Genomic DNA, 16,338 nt, shown 5'->3' on the forward strand with positions numbered 1-16,338 from the left:
CACAACAGAACGAAACACTGCCTGGTATTGCACCATCTTCACTTTTATTGCTGCATTGGAACCCATTGCTGCTGCCACTCTGCCAACCCATCTTGTTGGGGGTCTTCCTCTGTTTTGCTGACCTTTCACTTTACCGTGCATGATGTCCTTCTCTAGGGACTGGTCTCTTCTGATTAACAATGTATTTCATTGTTAGCTGCAATGAAATAGCCCCAACTCATGGCAACTCCGTGCACAATGGAATGAAATGCCCTCCAGTCTTGCTTCATTCCCATGATCAGTTGTAGATAAGAACATTATGATAACCATGTTTTTGCTGGATGATTTACATAAGTAGATAGCCAAGCCTTTCTTCCTTGTCCATCTTAGTCTAGAAGCCCTACCAAGATCTGCTACTCGTTGTAGCAACACCCAAGCCTTCACAGACAGATAGGTCGTGGCTATGCATGAGATGTATCAGACAGGAATAAAACCTGGCTCTCCCACACAGAAGGCAAGGATTCTACCACTAAACAACCAGTGCTTTGTTCCCTGTTATTTCTATTTTACAGATGTGGAAATGGAGGCACAGGGAACGTAAGTAAATTGCCCAGCATCAGGGACAGAGCAAGGCCGCAGGATTCAGGCAGCCTGGCCCCATAGTTCTGTGTTCATAACCAGCCTATTGCATAGCCCCTAAGTCACCCTGAGAGGGGAGCATGCTGATTAGCCCCATCCCACAGAAGAGAAAACAAAATAGCTCGATCATTTGCAAACATTAATGCATTTTGTGACTGCCCTAAACGTATTAAACATAGTTAGGATTTAACAACTAATGACAAGCAGCAGCTTTTGTTTGTAGAGTTCTTCACTGAAAAAACTGAATCCTCACACCCCCACAAGAGGTAAACAGGGCAGGAATCTTTACCTTTATGCAAAAATGTCAGCTTAAGGACTAAGGTGTGCCTGACCCAAGCCATGGTATTTTCAATAACCTCATATGCATGCGAAAGCTGGATAGTGAATAAGGAAGACTGTAGAAGAATTGATACTTTTGAGTTATGGTGTTGGAGGAGAATATTGAAAGTGCCATGGGTTGCCAAAAGAACCAACAGATCTGTGTTGGAAGAAGTGCAGCCAGAGCGCTCCTTGGAGGCCAGGATGGCCAAACTTCGCCTCTCATACTTCAGACATATTGTCAAGAGGGACGAGTCCCTGGAGAAGGATATCATGTTTGGTAAGGTAGAGTATCAGAGAAAAAAAGGAAGACCCCCAGCAAGATGGATTGGCAATATGGCAGCATCAATGGCTCAAGCGTGGCAACAATTGTGAGATTGGCCCATAAGATCGCTATGAGTTGATACTGACTCGATGACACCTAACAACAACAAAGGAAGTGGGCTGAGATATGAAGCCTAGGTTGCCCATACCTGGGGAGCAGGGGGCTGCTTCCTCCACATTGCTGAGGTTCCTCTAACGCTGGTATATATGATGGACAAGTACTGAGTCCTGCAGCTATCTATCTGATAGATTTCTGGGCTATTTGGGCTAAAAGAGGTTTAGTGGTCATCCAGGAACTAGATTAGTTAACCTGGGCCAGACGCCATGCCCAACTCTTACCTGGGCCTATGTTGGGCAACTTTGAGTGAGATGGTCTTGCTGATTTGTTATTGTTTACTGTCTTTGTTTTCTATAAAAGAATGACCCCAACTATGTGTCTCTTTGTCTTACTGAGTCTGAGGATGAAAATGTCAGGGAAGTGGGAAGGACATGTTAGAATCCTATGGAAGTTGAGTTTTCTGCCTTCCAGGCTTGAAAGTTCTTCACTAAATTGTGGTTAACCTGCCTGGGGACTCATATTTTCTGCTCAGTGTCAGATTACACAATAGGTAAAGTAGGCATGGTGGTGGTGGTGTGCTGTAGAGATGGTTTAGACTCACAGCGACCCTGTATAGGGTTTCCAAGACTGTAAATCTTTATAGGAGGAGAAAGCCTCATCTTTCTCCTGCTGAATGGCTGGTAGTTTCAAACTGCTGACCTTGAGGTTAGCAGCTGGACTTGTAACCACTATGCTATCAGAGCTCCTTAAGGTAGGCATAGACTTACTTATATTTACATCCTAATCTGCACTGAACAATTTTGCATTTTATCATCATATCAAAGGTCCTACTTCTAGGTGTGGTTGGCATCTTCTCTCCCCACCACCGGATCACACAGCTCCTTTCTAAAGAATTAAATCCTCTTTTCGAATTTACAATCTCTGACAGGGACAGAGTACCTAGTAATAAGTAAAGTAAGCACATGCTTGCTTGAATTTACTTACTAATCTATAGTGAACTATTTCACATGGCTTTGTGTTTATTTTACCACATTATTGTGATGAAACCCATGTGAAATTTTCACTACAGATTAATGGTAGTGGTAGCAGTGGTTATGTGCCATGGAGTTGGTTCCAACTCATAGCGACCCTGTACAGGGTTTCCAAGGCTATAAATCTTTATGGGAACAGAAAGCCTTATCTTTCTCCCACGGAACAGCTGGTAGTTTTGAACTGCTGACCTTAAGGTTCGCAGCCCGATTTGTAAGCACTACACTACCAGAGCTCCTTACAGACTAATAAGTAAGCATAAGTAAGCCTGGGCTACCTTGCTTATTGCTAATCTGCTCCTGTTTCTGCTGGCCTGTGTGGTGGTCCCTGGAGGCAGCTAGCTGGGAAGGGAAGCATTCTGAGAGCAAGTCACTGAGGTGGGCCTTCTGTCTGTGAACATGGTGGAAAAGCCCCTCCCTGACCTCTCTGTGGGTGATCTTGAGGCTCCACTGAGATAAAGAGGGGAGGCTGCTCTAAACTATAAAGGGGAGCCCATGTGACCTACAACCAGGCTTCTCATTGAGAGGACCACATTACCTTAATCTAGCTTTTTTACCATCCAAATTTTGTTTTCATTTCCTTCCCCATTAATCGTAGATTCTGATTCCAGAGTCTTTTAATGCTACACATTTCCCCTTAGTCCCTACTGAAGTGCTTAGGGAGCTTGGTATTGAGGAGGAAAAACAGGACCTATCCACTGTCTGGGGGGTCCTGGTTTGGCACTGCGGGTTAATACGCTGGACTGCAGAGTTGGTTAGAACAGCAAGGTTGGCGGTTCAAGCTCACCAGCCACTCCTGGAAGCCCTATATAGTATAACTATGAGTCGGAATCAACTTGACAGCACTTAACACCACAATCCGTGATCTGGAGTCCCCAACTAAGTGTCAGGCAAAGACAGAGTGCTAGGAGCTCTCTGCAAAGGTACATTTGTGTTGATTTTCCAACGTGAACACATCTATGTAACTATCACCTAGCTCAAGAAACAGAACATTACCATTCCTGCCCATCAGGACCTCCTCTATGGCCCTTCCCAGGAACTGCCACCCTGAGGTAACCGCCATCCTGATTGTTAGCACCAGAGCTTAGTTTTGCCTAGTTTTGAGCTTTAAATAAATGGAATCATCCACTATGTATTCTTTTGTGCCTGACTTCTTTCACTTTATACTGTGTGTGTGCCGTCTGTCCTTGCCGATGTAAGTAACTGTAGTTTACTCATTGGTGTATAATAGAGTTCCACTGTGGTACTAGATTACAACTTATCTGTTCTGATGATGGCCCTTTGCTGTTGCTGTTAGGTGCCTTCAGGTCGATTTCAACACACAGTACCCCATGTGAGAGAGCAGAAATTGCCCCTACGGTTGTCCTTATGGAAGGAGTTTATCAGTCCTTTCTCCTGCAGAGTCTGAGCGGATTCAAACCACCAGCCTTTTAGTTAGCAGCCAAGCACTTAATTGCAGTGCCATCAGTGCTCCAGGCCTTGGCTGCAGGTAGTCCCCAATTTATGATGTATTTGAGTTACCACAAGATACTTTGTTTTTCTTTAACATTTTATAACTAGTAATATGTACTATGTGTAAGGAAGCACAGTGGTTCTCACAGGCCACTTGACAGGGATGGGTAGGAGGGCTTTATGTTTCATTTCCCTGCTTCAGCCAAAGTATTTCTATTTCTGTGTCTTCTCCTTTATGTAACAGGGTTCTGAGGATGAGTTTGTTTTTGTTTTTTTATTTTTAAAGTTCAATATTTGAAAATCCATTGTTCTAAGACCCCTTCCTGGAAAATTCTATTATGGGACCACTAGGTGGGTGAGGGAAGGGTTAAGCATTATTCAGCCAAGGAACAGGGTTGGGCCTCAATGACCTTTTAAAATTCTTATAGCTTGGTTTTTGATGAAGAGTGATCTCATAACATTTTACACTGTTTACAATGTTATGAGATTTCTGAAGCCTCAAAGATGTTGAGAGAAGGCTAAACTTTGAAGAACATTTAAATAGAATTTCAGCAAGGGTCTTAAGGACTCTCTCTCTCCTTTCCTTACCCACCTTCCATTAAACAAAAAAACTTTTTTTTCTCTCTTTCCTTTGGCTGCCCCTGGTAGTAGTCACTTGGGGTTGTTTGGGTTCAGAATAGTTCCTATTTTTGCCAAGGAGTGGGTGATGTAGGCAGCCCAAGCGCTTCTGTCAAGGGCGGTAGCTTTCTCTCCTCCAACACCAGGCCTAGCTTGGGACTGTGGTTTCACTTGGCGAAGCAGGCTGAGCTTTCATAAGCCCAGGGAGGAATGTCTTTGCCTTGGCATCTAGCTTGGAATTAACAAGCCTGATCAACAGCCTACTTCCAGGGACCTGCAGGGAACAAAGCCCTGGCTGCTGAGGGCTCTGTGTAGCCTCCTCTTACTGAAACAGCTGTTTATTCTCTTGACAGGAGCTGGAACACAGCACCTTTCTTTCCTCTAAGCCCTGCTTACTTCTGCACAACGGAGCTCAATAGAACTTTGTTGTTTTGCCTTTTACACTGGGAGGAAAGGAGCAGATGATGAGGTAGGTGAACTGTTGAAGTGATTTACTTCTTCCCTACTGATGTCATTGGGGGAATTATGAGCAGATTATGGCATGGATCTCCCTGAGGGAGGAACCTTGCTTCCCCCGAGCCCCTCATTGGTTCCTTCAGTAGTTTTGGAAGAAGACAAAGTCCTCTGCCCCAGCATCGGATCTGGAAGCAGGAGCTAGCGGGATGCTGGCTCAGTGACTTCTGCTTTTTTTGTCCCCCGTGGCAGGAACTCACAGGGTTGCGGTTGTACCTGTGGCCTGGGATTTTCCCTTCAGAATTCAAAGTGACAATGCAGGGCTGCCAGCAAGTCTTGGGGGCCCCAGGAGCATTGTTGGTGCATGCAAAGACCAGCCCTCTTAGGGTAGTACAGTTGCCTTCCTTTAACTTGTTTGTCTCGGAAAAAAAACCCTTTGCATAGTGATTTCTGGGCTAGAAAGGAAGGAAAAGCTGGCTGAATACAGGTTTAAGACTTAATGAAAGAGATTTAAAAAAAAAAAAAAAAAGCCACTTTAAGATGTACCTCCAAGAACAGGTTGTTCCATTTGGGAATGACTGAATCAACAGTTGTGTATTAGTCTAAGACTCGTCTCTTCTTTTCCTCTCTCTGTATTTACTCTGACCTTTAAATGAAAACCATAATTGGAAACAGCCTCCCATGCACTGTTTTCATAAATTCTGATGGGGAGCATTTCCCCGGAATGCCTGTATATTAGTGAGGATTGAGGAAATAGGAACACTGCTTCATTACCCTCCAGTTCCAGCCCCATGTCCAGAGCTAGCATGAGACTCAGGAGGCCTGTGTTTGAAATCTGGTACCTCCACTTTGGGGTGATCCAAGTAACCTCAGGCAGATGGCTTGACATCACTCAAGCTCAGTTTTCCCAGCCAAACAGGTAAGAAGGTGATGCACCTACCCAGGGAGGGCTGAACGGATGGTATAAGTGAGGATTCCCTCACCATGCCTAACAGAAGAGTCAGCCCATGAGCACCACTCACCAGTGGCTTGCTCCAAGAAAAAAGTAGCCCTGAGGAGAATTTGCCCAGTGAGTAGTACCTTGGGGTCAGTTGCTCTGTGTAATCATGAGAGGAAAATGAGAGGATGCACCAAGGGGGCCCAAGGAATCCAAGCCCATGGATAAAAATCATCTTGCTAATCATGGTTCACCTAGAGCCCTGGGGAGCAGACTCCCTGAACCTGGATCCCAGCTCCATCACCTCATGCTCTCATCTTGGGAGAGTTATTTAATTTTTCTGAGCCTCCGGCTCACATCTATAAAATGAGAATAATAACAGAGTGAACTTCATAGGGTTGTTGTGAGACTTAACTGAGAGGCTGTTGATAAATCATTTAGCCCAAGATCTGGGCTGGTTTTAGCTGAGAGAGATTCAGGTGTTGCAGGGCCTGAAGCTTAGTCAATTTTCAGGGTCCTTTTTATTTTACTTATCATGATAGAACATGTGCAGTATAACAACAACAACAACAAAATTGTCCTTTTAACCATGTTTTCAGTTAACAGTTTAGTGACATTAATTACATTCATCATGCAGTGCACCTGTCTCCCCATCTATTTCCAAATGGTTTCCATCACTCCTTTCCTCCTCCCTCCAGCCCCTAACAGCCATGAAATTACGTTTCTATGCATTTTTCATACAAGATTTGTTCTTTTGTGTTGGGAACATCTTTTTTTTTTAAGTTTTTATTGTGAACTGAGTGATAGTTTACGTGGGAGAACATCGGCTTTACACCATCATTTCATTGCAGTGATTACAATCTCCTCTGGTGCATCACCATTCAACAGTTTTTGCTTCCATTCCCACTGTTTTTTTTGGGGAGGGGAAAGAAGTGAGGTGTACACAAAAACACTCAGGAATATATAATAATTTAAACAACCCAAGGATACATTCTGCAAGCCTGCCTCCTGGCCGCTAGCATCCAGTCGTGTCGGGGACATCTTTAAGAAAAAGAACACAAAGTTACAAGTACATATTGAGCATGAAAGTGAAACTGTCAAATATAAGAAAAGATACACACAAATAACAAAAAATGACAAATACTCCAAAACTGGCCAAATTCATAAGACAACATAACCATAAAGTAAGTTAAAGATAACATAAAAATGATTCCTTAGCTGACAGTTGCATCTAGCATATGGTTTGGCTACATGCTCTTTGATTGCCTCTTGATCTAATGACAATCTTGTTGTCATTCCACAGAGAGAAACAAAGACAAATCAGTTTTGCTTCCAGTATGTCTGATTAGTGGTTGTTTTTATTATTTAGAATTTAGAAGCGTGTCTTTCAGCCTGACAACTTACTATTGGTCACACCACAGATGTACATTTTTTAGTAGTTTCTTACTCGGGTGGCATTTCTTGTCGTGGGTCAGCCCTCTGGATGACTCAGCCCTTTGGTTCTTGCTGGGCGTGGGTGGTGGTGGATAATAACTGGGCCTGCTTCCTGCCCTCTTGGGACACAAAGTAGTTGGCTGTGAGGTCTGGATCATAGTGGTCCCTGTGCAGGCTGTGATGCAGCATCTAGTTCAGTGCCTTCTCCTTTGGGTAAAAAGAGAGTGTGTTTCAGCAAGGCCCACCTGGGGCAGGCTACTATTACCTGGGCTTGTCGTGGGGTCAGCCCCTCAGACTCTGTCTGCAGTCCCTGAATGGTGATCCCCTAAGCAGGGGCAGTTTGCTAAGCCCCATGGGGAATCAGGCCTAGCCCAAGGGGCCTGTACAAGTAAGGGGTCCTGACACCTGACTTCATGAGCTTCCTGGTGAACTGGTCTTTGTGCTCAGTGCAAGTTGATTGGTAATCCGCTCATTTGATCATCATTCTTAGAAATTCACATGAGCAATTGCAGAAAGATGACTTCCTCCATGTGGCAGAGGGAACTGCCCTCTTGTGAAATGAGATGCCCCACTCTGTGTTTCATTTCTCATGTGTGTCCTGAGTCAATCAGGAAAGACTGTGGGAGAAAGCGATGTCCAAAGGCCTGTTTTTTCACAGACAGATTGAGGCACTGAGAAATCCCACTACTCCAGTTTACAGAGTTGGCTTTGTGTTGGAACTGTGACTGGCCTGCAGGTCTGCCCTTTCTCGCCCAAGTCGTGCTGGGCTAGTCAGGACTGCACAGCAGGCTCCCTCCTCATTGCTGTACAGAGAGAGTAGAGCTGACAGCATCCTAACAGTCAATGGCGGTGGAAGTGGACTTGTGGTCTCAGCCCCTAACTGTTATGTGCAGGTGCTGCCTGGAAGATCTAGATTCCTCTTTCAGGGACCCACACCTGCACTGTCAGAGACCATACTCTGAGTCACATGTTTCTGAACCTTTTCCATTGAAAAGTACCATCATGGTCATAGCTGCCATTTGTAGCACATTTATAGACCACCAGGCCCATGTCCTTGCGAAAACCCTCTGAGGACCATGTGAAATCTCCACTTGATGAATGTAAATAGAGACTCAGAGAGTTATAGAAACCTGCCCATGGTACACATCTAGGATTCATACCCCATTATGCTGATATAAGAGTCTTTTTAAAAATGTTTTATTGTGAATTATGTGATACTTTACATGGGAAAACATTAGCTTTACATTCATCCTATCATATATCATTTCATTGCCATGGTTACAATCCCCTCCATGTATCATCACTCAACCAACCACAGGGTATACCCTGCAAGCCTGTCCCCTGGTCGTCAGCACACAGCCCCTCTTCCTCTCTGGGTCTAAAGTCCCCAGCTGCTCTATCTCTCAACGTCATTGTCTCTGCCTCTATCTCTGCCATCACTGCTTCTCTGGGTAGGGTCCCACTCTCTGCTCTTCTCCCTTGATGGTTCCAGGGACCTCCGCTCCTAAACTGGAAAGTTAATCACTCCCCTCCTTGCTACAAAACGTCTACTTTTACATTTCCAACCCTCACAATCAGTCCTGATAACAATTATTCACTATTTGATATAAGAGTCTTTTAACTGTCTACTTGGCCTAGTTTTCACCTGACATGCTGGATCTGAATACCCTCATTTACAATTGAGTATTTGGAGGACTAATGGATTATACAATCTTGAAGAAGGTCATTAATAGCCAGTTAGTTCCTGCATCCCTTCCTGACTCCCTTACTCCTCCCTTGTTTCTCTTTACTGCATTTACCACCCCTGACATTGTAATATAGGTTCTTTTGAGTATTTTGAATCCCCACTAGAATGTAGTATAGTGGTTATGAGTCAAGCTGCTAACCTCAAGGTCAGAAGTTTGAAACTACCAGCTGTTCTGTGGGAGAAAGATGAGGATTTCTGCTCCCATAAAGATTTACAGCTCTGGAAACCCTATACAGGGTCACTATGAGTCGGAACCGACTCCATGACATAAAATGCCACCACCACCTTTAGAAGCTCATAGCATGGTGGCTACGAGTTGGGCTGCTAACCTCACAATCAGCAGTTTGAAAATACAAGCTATTCTGCAGGAGAAGGATGAAGCTTTCTGCTCCCATAAAAATTTACAGCCTTAGAAACCCTATGCAGGATCACTATGAGTCGGAACTGACTCCACGGCATACCACCACCACCGTTAGAATGTAAGTTGAAATATCTCTGATGCCAAAGACAGCATCTGGCACACAGAAGTCAGGTGCCCTAAGTGTTTGTTGAATGAAACTGTGGCCAAGCAGGACTGGTGTTCTATCCAGATGTTCCTCAGAACTTGCCTTATGCATCTGTCACGTCATAGACACTTGTGGCCTGCACCAGTCTGGACCCATTGCAGTAGTCCAAAGATGACTAGGCTGGAGCACAGCAGGGGCAGATGGGAGGGGAGAGGGATGGGCTATCAGGAAGGGCAGAGCAATAACAAACAGGCTAAGAGAGGAATTCATTGGAAGCTCCAGGGGAAGGATTGGTTTCCTCTGCCACTGCTTTCACCCTGTCTAATCCTGCTCTCCTGGAGATAATAGCTTTTCCAGGGCCTCAGAGTGGGCTGTTATTCAGTAGAGACGTTCACCTTTTCCCCTGAAATGTGATGGAGAAAACAGAGTCCACTAGAATTCTTTTCAGAGAGGAATTCTATTTGGAAGGAATACCTTTAGTCCAGTTGGGGCGGAGCCTGGAAATTCTCTGAGGGTATACATGTGTGTATTATTCTGTGTGAGGCAGATTGGGGGTTGGTAGGGAAGAATTCATTTATGGGCCACATGGAAAAAGTCAGTCTGCAACTCCAGAGAAATAAAACAGGGAATGAAGGAGGATGAGAGTGTAGCAGATGACAGGCTTTGCCACGTGACCCTGCTTTGCAAAATGCCCCTACAAAGTCAGCAACACCCACAGCAGGCCCTGCAGGTGAAGCGGCAATGGCTTCATTTGATAACTCTGCAGGGGCTGAATTCTGGGTGACTGTGTGGTCCCATAGCCCGCTGTGTCAGGTGGCAGGATACATTCAGAGAAAAATCACAAGAGGGTGAGTTGGAGGACTAGCTGAATTCATCCTGTAGCCTGAAGGGGGGTACCCAGGACTTACACTTTCCCGTTTGAAATGTTGTTGTTAAAATGCCGTCTAGTTGGTTCCAACTCATAGCTACCCTGTATAGGGTATCCAAGGAGCGGCTGGTAGGTTTGAACCACCAACCTTGTGGATAGAAGTCCAGTTCTTATCCTACAGCACCACATCAGAACTCCATTTGAGATAGGGTGTGCCTACTGCATAGATCCGAATTCTGTGCTCTACCTCTTTAATGGGGAATTATATAGAAGTAAACCGGGGAAATTACAGAAGCAAAATGATCAATCTTCAGAATTAATAAGTTTTTTTTTGTTTTGTTTAATTCTAAGAGAAACACAACAGAGGAGGACTTTTAGACCAGGTTGGCTGCCAAATAGAGTCCTTTTGGTCTAGAGAGAAAATGAAAATGTTTTAAAAGGCTCATTGGCCAGCCTGTTAACTTTTCCTTCCTTGGAGATTATGGGAGGCATATATATACCCATTTCATTCTTTGTTAAAGAATTCAAAATTGGCTTACTTGGGCAGCTTGAAATTTTAAGTCTCAAACCAGAGTGACACTTGACTGCCACAAAAGTAGGCAAGCTCAAGTCATCTGTGAAGTCCAGAAAGAAATGGGCCTCTAATGTTAATTTCTGAGGTAAAAGAAAAATCAGTCACCTCCATATCTGTGGTGGGATTAGAAAGTGTTGTGATTTTGGTCTCCCTGTGCCAGTGTCCTCTACCATGAGTGTATGTGGTTCACTACCACGGAGAGTGTGTAAAAACACACACAGGGAGACAATTGACATTTGATCCTTCGCAAGTGGGGTTGATACACACAGCCATCTTTATCAGCCATGCAGGCTGTAGCAAGGTCTGGATGAGATTTAAAAAAACCAAAATTGTAACCCACCTCCAAGGAGCTGTTGATTAGGTCTGAGGCACAGAATAAATGGACAAACCTTTAGAGTCCCTAATTTGCATCTATGTGTAATTAATTGCACAACATATTCTTATTCCAAAATCCTGTTACTCTTTTTGTTTTTAAAAAAACAAAACAAAACAACAACTTCTTATTGAGTAATTAGTGTTCCATTCAACGATTAATACACATTTTGTTTCCTGTCATTGATTGTAGTCCCCACAAGGTAACATCACTCATCCTGCTTCCTCTCTGTATTTTCCATCCATTCCTCTTTTCCAAACCTTTTCTGCATTCTGAATTTTGTCTTTGAGTAAATGCTGCCCTTTTGGTTTGGAATGGTTGACTGTTCTAAGGAGTGCTTACCTTGCTAGTGTTGTTGTTCACCTTCTAGAACTGTCTGTTGTTTGGCTGAAAATTGAGCCATGGGGGTGGGGTGAGTTAGTTCCAGGCCTGGAAGGTGTTTAAAGGTTATGGTCTCCGGAGTGCACCAGTCTCAATCTGACCATTAAACCTTGTCTTTGTTACGATTTTGAGGTTTTTTTCCCCATATTTTCCTCTCATTCTATCTAGGACCTTCTAATGTAATACCCTTCAGAGTTGTCAGTAGTGGTATCATCTAGTTCTTCTGGTAGTTGAGGCTGAGGTTCACCTGAGCCATTAGTCCAATGGGCTCATTGTTTCCTTGTGTCTTCAATTGTTTCCACTCTTCTTTCTTCCAGACAGGGAGAGACCAATAGTTCCACCTTAGATAGTTAAATCACAAGCTTTTAAGAGCCCGGTTGCTACTCATCAAAGTAAGATGCAGCACTATGTTATGCCATTTGACCTTGGTATTCTCCAACACTATGGTCCTGAGCCCCCAGGCCCAGTAATTCGTTGCCTCAAGGTGTTTGGTTATGGCTAAGACGTTTTTCACTATTTTACCCCCTGTATGCTCTACTATGTTCATGGCTATATTTGCAGCATAGGTAGAAATCTGTAGAAATATCCTCTGTCAAATCTATGCCTATTCATGGGTGAAGTCCCATTATCCTTTTCAGAGCAGTTCAGCTTATGTGTCTATCTATGTACCTATGCTGAGATTATTATTATTACAGAATTGTGCAGCTAATACTATTTACCTTTGTTGCCTTATACTTGTACTTCTCTCAGTGTCTTCCTTTGCCTTGGTCATTGTTTGCTTTCCTCCTCCTTACATATAGTGCCGGGCCTTAACTCAGTTTAATTGTCTACCCTCTAGTTAGTGATTTACCCTTCCCCTCCAATCCCTGATAAACATCAAAGAATGTTTCTTTTTGTGGGAAAACCTTTCCTTGACTTTTTATAATAATGGTTTCATACAATATTTATCCTTTTGTGGCTGACTATTGTGGCGTTTATAGGATTAGCACTGGACTATTAACCGCAAGGTTGGTGGTTCAAAACCACCAGCTGCTCCTCGGTGCTTTGAATCAGAAGCAACTAGACAGCACTTAATAGCAACAAGGGCACAGTGCTAAGCATTTTCCAGACATAATCTCTAGTAATCATTACCATTCTTATTCCCAATTTAAAGATGTAGAAACTGATTTAATGCAATCCAGTAGTGATCCACAATCCCTTTTATGAAAATTTGGGGTCAAATATTTTGGACTTCATTACTTTTTTTCTATATGATGCATATGTCATAATTATGTAAGATCAAAGCACCACATAATAAAATACATCAATATTTATATGAGGAAATGTATAAACAGTCTCAGTAAGCGGGATGAAAATTATTGATAGCCTCACATCAGTTAGGAACTTGGTGCAAACTGAAGTATAAAAAGAGGTTTTGGTTTTTAGAACTTTGGAGATTTTATAATTGTGGATGAGGGTCTGAGAAACTGCCATGTGCTCAGAACTTCCCGGTTTTGTACATAGGAGACTCAAATCCCCACTTTGATCCAAAGCTTGTGTCTTATTAGGACACAAGCTAATACAGTTCTCTGGGGACAAAGGCAGCATCATGGAGAGGAGGCCATGGCCTCAGTTCTAGAACTGTTTGCTCCCAAACCCAGGACTCATCTAGTACTCACTGCCAGTGCTATCGGCACAGACTTCAGTTGGCTTTTTTCAGCAGTAGGGTTGCATTGAATGCAGCCATCCATTCACATTCTTTAATGTTACCTGAGCCGCATGTGCCAACTCATGTGGTACTTATAAGGAAAATGCCCAAGACTTCAGTTCACCTGTGACTCAGCAGGTTCATTTTCTCAGGCGCTCAAATCCAGTTATAAAAGTTCCAATTGAAAGGTGGAGGTTGGGCTTCAACTTTAAGCTTAGTTTTGGCTTTTCTTTTTTTCCCTCCAAACAGAATTAGCCTACTTAGACAGTCTCCATTTCACACACACGTCAAAATTAACATGTGCCAGATGGAACTCATGATTCTTATCCCCATGTCTGTCCCTCCCCTGACCTATGTGACCTATCTCAGGAAATGCTACCTGTCCACCTGGCTGCTCAAGCAAAAATCTTGCCTAATGGCTCTTTTTCATCTTGATGTCTAAATTACCCTCCAATCCCTATGAATTCTTTGTACAAAGAATATTTTTTAGAACTACCCCTCTGCCAGCTTGCCTTTTCATGTCTGCTCTTGTCCTTCTTGTTTGCATTTTCCATGCCCCAGCAGCAGAGGTCTCTCTGAGTGGCATTGGATCCAGCCACTCTCAGCTCGGGACACTTTTGTCCCAACCTCCTATCTCCCTTTCCACACACTTCAAGGCTCTGAGCCTGCCCACTACCCCACCACCTCCTGTGTTATTAGGCTTAGCAACTCTGAGATTAGAGAAGCTTAGTATCTTACTAGTGTTTGTTTTAGTTTTAAACAGAAAAGGCATTTTCTGCTGTCATTTGCTATGTATGCTGTTCATGAAACATTCTCATCCCTTGCCACGTCTTTTCTTGCTCTTAATTTGTCTTGTTTCCATTCCTTAGGACTCAGCTTTAGTTACCTCCTCAGAGAGACCTTTTCTGACCATCAGAATGAAAAAAAGTACTTCCCTCTCTGATGCTCTCAACATACAAAGGAGCTTCAAAAAGCTTGTGGATAAAACGCCATGATCTTATCATTCCATTTTCCCATGAACTTTTTGAAGCCTTCTCATACAACTCCCTTCCCCTTTAAACACAGTTTTTTTGTAGAGGAAGAGGGGAACTGGGAAAGCTGGAAAGTTAGTGAGGCCTGCATTATAAAAGGTCAGGGGAGGGGACCTGCAGTTAATTTTATCAAGGGCAGCAGAATGATGGAATGGAGTGGCTCTTTGCAGACATACATAGAGAGCCAGGGTGATTTGACTTGGAGGTGTCTGGAGTCCATGGAAACCATTTATATCTTGAGGTGTAAAGATGTAACCTCCTAGCAAACACTCCCTGACTCTACTATTCTTTATCCATGGCAGACATCATAATCAACTGGGATACTTTCAATGGTAGACATTGTAATCAATTCAAATACTTTCTCTCTGAGTCTTGAATAACAAGAGAATCCTTCCCAAGACAGAAAACCCTTCCAATTACAGTGAAATATATGAGAACCAGGACTTGTCAGGGCTGCCTTGTTTTTCTGGGTCTTGAAAGCTTTCCACTGTTGACAGGGTACAATCTTACCACTGTTCTATTGCTCTCTATTGGTGCTGTTGTTAAGTGCTGTTGAGCTGGTTCCTAATCATAGTGATTCTGCATATGGCTTCCAAGGAGCAGCTGGTGGGTTTGAACTGCTGACCTTGTGGTTCACAGTCCAGTGCTGATCCTACAGCACCACATCAGGAGCCTTCGCTCTCTATTGTTGTTAAGTGACATCAAGTCTATTCCGACCATAGCGACCCTGTATAGGGGTCTACAAGGAGTAGCTGGTGAGCTTGAACCACCAACCTTACAGTTCAAACGGCTTTACAGTCTGGCGCATTCACCCACAGCGCCACACCAGGACCCCATCGCTCTCTATTAGTGGGAGATTATTTTAATTTTCCTTCTCTGACAGGTTTCAGCCTTACACAGGTTCCAGTTTTCATTGTAGTTGAATTGGCCTACTTTGCCATTATTACTATTGTAGTTCAGTGCCATCAGGTCAGTTCCAACTCTTATCAACACTGTGTAGGGTTTCCAGTGAAAGGCTGGTGAGGTTGAACCACTGACCTTGCTGTTAGCAGACCAGGCCTAAAGCCCCTCACCAGGACTCCACTATTATTGCTGTTGTTAAGTGCCGTAGAGTCGTCTTCTGACCCATAGTGACCCTGTATAGGGTTTCCAATGAGCAACTGGTGAGCTTGAACCACTGGCTTTGCTGTTCAAGTGGATTTTGCAATCTAGAGCCTTAACCAACAATGCCACACCAGGACTCCAGACTCTACTATAGGCTTGCACAATTTAAAGTAGAACACACTCTTGAGTTCTAGTCATATATCAATAATTTTCTCTTTTTAGAGACTATATTGGTAGAGGCATTTCTTTTTTTAAAAAGTTTTTATTGTGAATTGAGTGATAGTTTACATGGGAGAACATCGGTTTTACACTTATCGTTCCATTACAATGATTACAATCCCCTTCATGCATCATTATTCAAAGTATTTGTTTCTATTCCCTCTGGGGTTTTTTTTGGGGGGTGGGGGCGTGGGGGAATGTACACAAAAACACTCAGGAATATATAATCATTTAAACAAACAAATGACACATTATGCAAGTCTGCCTTCTGGCCTCCAGCACACAGCCTTTCTCCTTCCATGAGTCTAGAGTCCTCAGCTGTTCTTTCTCTCCATGTCATCATCTCTGCCTCCATCTCTGGTGTTACTGCTTCTCTGGATAAAGTCTCACAATCCACTCATGCTCTTAGCCCTTGATGGTCCTAGGGTCCTCTGTTCCTGGAATGTAAGATTAACTACTCCCCCTTTATATTATAAAACTTCTACCTTTACAGTTGTGACAGTTACAATTAGTCATGGTAACAACTACTCACTATTGAATCATAAAAATCATATCCCCATCTCCTTTCACCAGACCCATCTAGACAACATGGAAACTGTTCAGTGTGT

Source organism: Chrysochloris asiatica, unplaced genomic scaffold (genome assembly GCF_000296735.1).
Source record: "Chrysochloris asiatica unplaced genomic scaffold, ChrAsi1.0 scaffold00081, whole genome shotgun sequence".
NCBI lineage: Eukaryota > Metazoa > Chordata > Mammalia > Afrosoricida > Chrysochloridae > Chrysochloris > Chrysochloris asiatica.